A 4,960-nucleotide genomic window follows, 5' to 3' on the forward strand; every position below is an offset into this window, starting at 1 on the left:
TTTAATCTGAAGGCCCCGAGCAAGTTTAATTAACCTGGCAACACAAGCTAGATGAAATATGATTGGTTAAAAACTCTACCATAATAAATAAGTTATTTTTCGAGTGGCTTTGAATGTTATTTAAAATAACATTGAAAGCCACTAAGTGGAAATAATATGACGTAAAGAATACAGAGAATAATTTTGTTAACATATTTGTTGAGGAGGTGATGATCACGAAGAGTGGCCGGTAGACTCGTGTAATTATAAGACTTGTTCAGATGATCATTTCAGAGATGTTTATTCTCTTGGGTTTGAACAACTCGGCAGCACGGCGTAATACGAGCCGTGGCCATGAGTATCGCGTCAGCGAACCAGGAAGGCGGAAGTGAGCTCACATACACATCCGGCATGTCCCTTCAGAACAAAAGCAGTGAGCAAGAGCGCTATACATAACATAAATCCTCAACACCCCCACTCGCTATTAGCTCACTGAGTAAAACAACAAAAATGTATCACACCATATTTACAGTTAACACTCTCCAAAGATTTGCATCGCAAATTTTTCCAACTTTTGTTTAGTTGCTGGTTTTGTCATCACATCAGCTACCATCTCGTCAGTTGGGCAATACTCGAGAATGACTTTGCCTGTTGTAACCACGCTCCTGACGAAATGATATTTCACATCAATATGTTTGCATCTCTGTCTATTAATGGGGTTCTTAGTCAATGCAATAGTGCCTTGATTGTCTTCATACACTTTTGTTTTTGCATATTTGTAATTGTCCAATCCATTTAGTAATTGCTCCAAGTAAAGGCACTCTTGAATAGCTGAAGCCAAAGATATGTACTCCGCTTCGCATGTAGAAAGTGCTACTGTCTGTTGTTTTCTAGTTTTCCATGAGATGAGAGAACTTCCCTCACATAGTCTGACACAATAACCGGATATGCTTCTCCTGTCTGTCTCATGCTGTTTTAGCTTTTCTGCACTTTCAGTGTATTCTAGTTTTGGTTCACAAGGAGTCTGTCTTGGTTTACAGTTTTGCATTTCAAATCTTTCTAGAATCTTTTTCACATATCTTTCTTGGGACATTTTAATTTGTCCACCTATTTGTTCGAAATCTATTCCTAAGAAATGCTTTAATGTCCCTAAGTCCTTCATTTTGAATCTCTGAGAGAGTATTTGTTTTACATCATTCATTACTTTTTCAGTGTTAGCTGCTAGGATAATGTCATCCACCCATACGATCAGGATTAGTTTTTCACCTTGTTTCTCTTTTGTGTATACACAATGGTCTGCATAATTTTGCTCAAAACCATTTTCGCATAAGTATGAGTGTAACACAGTATTCCAGAGTCTGCCCGACTGTTTGAGTCCATACAGAGATTTCTTTAGTTTACACACTAGTTTTTCACCAGTATTTGACTTTTTCTCATAACCTTGTGGTTGTTCGATAAAAATGTCACAGTCAATGGGTGCGTGAAAATACGCAGTTTTCACGTCCATCTGATGAAGAATCAAATCCTCCTGTGCCGCCTTTTGCATGACAACTCTGACACTTGTCATGTCAGCTGTGGGGGAAAACGTTTCTTCATAGTCCATTCCTGCTTTCTGATTGTATCCCTTTGCCACATATCTAGCTTTGTATTTGTTTGATCCATCAGAGTCCATTTTCAGTGTGTAGACCCATCTGCCACCAAGTGCTTGTTTAGAATTGCCCATTCTGCAACAACTGATGTCAAGATGTTTATGCTTTTATTTCTGTGAATGTAACCACCTCCTTTCCTTTTGCTCTGAAGAAAGATTGCTTGCTTTCATCACCGACCGCTTGAGACGAAAAGGTTTTATCTTACTGAGGTTCACTTGTTGGCCAAATGGCCAATGTTAATAAACTGTCTCTTGCTTGCTTGCGTTCAGCAGACAGTGTTTTATGTTTACAGACATTTTTTTTCTATATCGATACGAGAGGCAAATTTTTATCTTGCTGTTCACAAAGATTGTATTTGTGAGGCACATCGGTTTCTATATCCTTCTCTGTGCATATATGTACACACACACACACACACACACACACACACACACACACACACACACACACACACACATATATATATATATATATATCTTTAATATTAAGTTTGTGATGATTGTTTATGTCTCTCGCATGGGTTGCATCCAGGCACAAATAGAGAATTGCAATGACCTCGCCTCCAAGTACTTCCGGGTGATCTCGCTTTGAAAGGATTGGAAAGAAAGTTCCTGGACAAAAAACAGAATCCGAAGAGGGCTCAGATCGCTGAATCTTTTACTTCTTACTGAGCAAGCGAAAGCTTTTTCTTCAACGTGTTTTATGAAATGCTCCTCTTGAATTTGTCCTTTATCACAAAGCAAACAAATGTTTTTTATCCGGAGTGTGAGATCTTGTGTACTTTGTTAAATAGTCCTTTCTAGCAAATCTTTGACCGCAAAGTAAACAGGCAAAAGGTTTTGCTCCAGAGTGTGCTCTTGTTTGCCTTGTTAAATATTCCCTCGGAGAAAATGTTTGCCCATAAACTGATCAGGCAAAAGGTTTTTCCCCAGTGTGAGTCCTTGTATGCCTCGTTAAATTTTCCTTTCTAGTGTAGGTTTTACCACAAACGGAGCAAGCGAAAGGATTTTCTCCAGTGTGCACTCTTGTGTGTGCTGTTAAAAGTCTCTTTCGATTGAATCTTGTTCCGCAAACGGAGCAGGCAAAAGGTTTTTCTCCAGTGTGTGTTCTTCTGTGCGCATTCAAATGCCCCTTATGTCTGAAACTTGTTCCACAAATTGAACAGGCAAAGGGTTTTTCCCCAGTATGTGTCATTGTGTGCCTTGCTAAATCTGTTTTCTGAAAGAATCTTTTCCCACAAGCTGAGCAGGGAAGGGATTTTTCCCCAGTGTGTGTTCGCGTGTGCCTTGTTAAATATGTCTTTGTATAAAATGCCTTCCCACAAGCTGAGCAGGCAAAGCGTTTCTCCCCAGTGTGTCTTCTTGAATGCATGGTTAAATTCCTTTTACACGTAAACTTTTTACCACACGCTGAGCAGATAAAAGGTTTCTCACCAGTGTGAGTGATGACGTGTTTGGCTAAATTTCCTCTTTCAGAGAATCTTTGACCACAAACGGAGCAGGCAAAAGGTTTTTCCCCCGTGTGTGTTCTGGTGTGGCTCGTTAAACTTGTATTTCGAGAAAACGTTTTACCACAAACTGAGCAGACAAAGCGTTTCTCCCACGTGTGTGTCCTGGTGTGTGTTTTCAATGTTGACTTACTGACAAAGGTTTTGCCACACTGGGAACATTTCAGTCGTCTGTTAGGCGCATGACATGTCAGATCACCTTTGGACTGTTCGTCATCGTCGTCATCCTCTGTGTCAGAAGACTGTGACGTGACGCCGTCTCCGTCAGAAAGTGGCGCCAAGAGGCTGTCCGAGTGGGGTCGTCCATCCTGGTCTCCATCAGCTTGTTCACCCTTCACACTGACTCCAGTCAATGGAAACTTGCTGATTTCATCTTCCTGCTCTTCTTTTTTAACGTGAGGGCACTCTCGCGTCTCCTCTTCTTTAGTTTGGGGGGATTCTAGCTCCTGCTGCTCATGTCCAAGATCTTCTTGTTTGAGGTCTGCAGGGCGGGAGAAAAAACAAAACCAGGGGTTGTTAAGGTCAAGCTATGCTCAGTCAAGTCTGATGTTGTGACTTTGCCGTTCAACGTTCCGCGTTATTGTTTCCGATGTTGCTCCTTATTGTCCGCGAGTCTGAGCATTCACAAGAAGTCCCTGAGCATTCCTTGCACCACGATGAGCACCATCGGATATGCACGTGGGGGCCAAGCCCGCATCACAAAACATGGCCGTGACTCGAACGGTCCATGTGTCCATTCCACAAAATATGTTGCCAAGCCTGTGGAAATGAGCTGCCGTTCTCCCATTTTCAAAAGCGGTGACCCTCTTTTCATCGCAAACTATCGCGTCACACTGTCGCAGGCTGACAATTGACTCCAAATTGTCATTTGAGCCACGTGAAAAAAGGCTCCGTCATCCAATCCGATCAAATCTAACTGTAAGAATTAATGTCAATGTCAATGCGAAAAATGGAGAGAATCACCTGGTGTTCAGCCATCTGGTCTCAAGCCCGGTGTACGTTTTCGAAGCCTCCGCGACCGCCGTGCGTACAAGAAACCAAATAGTTTTCCTCATTCTCCAGTGTTACGAAAAGACAGATTACTCCCGGGAGAACATATCGTCAAATCAACTTAGTCACGGTTTTCCTTGGTCATTTTATGAACGTCCAAGCAGCTGACCACAGCAGCAGAAGGCGCAATTAAATGGTTGTCTTGAGAAAAAAGGGCCTTTTCTCTTTCGCTGCGACGGCGCGGACTCTTCTCACATTGACGTTCCCACAGAGGAAATGGCTCGCTGCCACCACAAAGTAACATGCCCCCCCCCTCCCTAATTGCCTTTTGTCAAGGTTTTGAATGACACTAAGTCGTCGATGAGCGAAGTGAACAAACCTGCTCCGGGTGACACATCTCGAGTCTCCAATTTTCAAAGGTGACGTCGCGGCTCCGCGTCCTCTTCTGTCGCCCAAAGTTGCCCCTCCTACTCTGCCGTCATTCTTGCGCGCATTTTTGCGAGGCAAACACAACACGTGACACTCACTCCATCGCCGTCTTCTTTGCGACGCGTCTCTTTCTTGGCGGTTAGCGAGCCAAGTTAGCCAGGGGACCTTGGACGTGCACCCACACGAGTTTATCGGAGATGAAATCGATTCCGTTTCACATCCCGTAACGCGGCGACGCACGTACTGTGTCGAACCTTTCGTCCGTTCCGTAAAGATTCGAGAAGAATAACCGCGCGTCCAAGCCGCGACCTACAGCGCCGACACAATCTGCAGCGCGCATGCGTAAGAGGGCGACCATATTTGATCCCGTGCTACGGCTACCACAATCGGCCCAAAAACATCCCCG

At 43.4% G+C, this 4,960-nt stretch overlaps 1 protein-coding gene and 1 pseudogene across 1 annotated transcript in view; both read right to left on the reverse strand.

Annotated features, from left to right (window-relative positions):
• LOC109524547 (gastrula zinc finger protein XlCGF57.1-like) overlaps window positions 1–4,960 on the reverse strand; it is a 47,561-nt gene that overhangs the window by 13,344 nt on the left and 29,257 nt on the right. The gene's annotated exons all lie outside the window — the stretch shown is intronic.
• LOC109524505 (gastrula zinc finger protein XlCGF8.2DB-like) lies at window positions 2,090–3,437 on the reverse strand (annotated as a pseudogene).

This window comes from Hippocampus comes, unplaced genomic scaffold (assembly GCF_001891065.2).
Source record: "Hippocampus comes isolate QL1 unplaced genomic scaffold, H_comes_QL1_v1.1 scaffold21, whole genome shotgun sequence".
NCBI classification, from domain to species: Eukaryota; Metazoa; Chordata; class Actinopteri; order Syngnathiformes; family Syngnathidae; genus Hippocampus; species Hippocampus comes.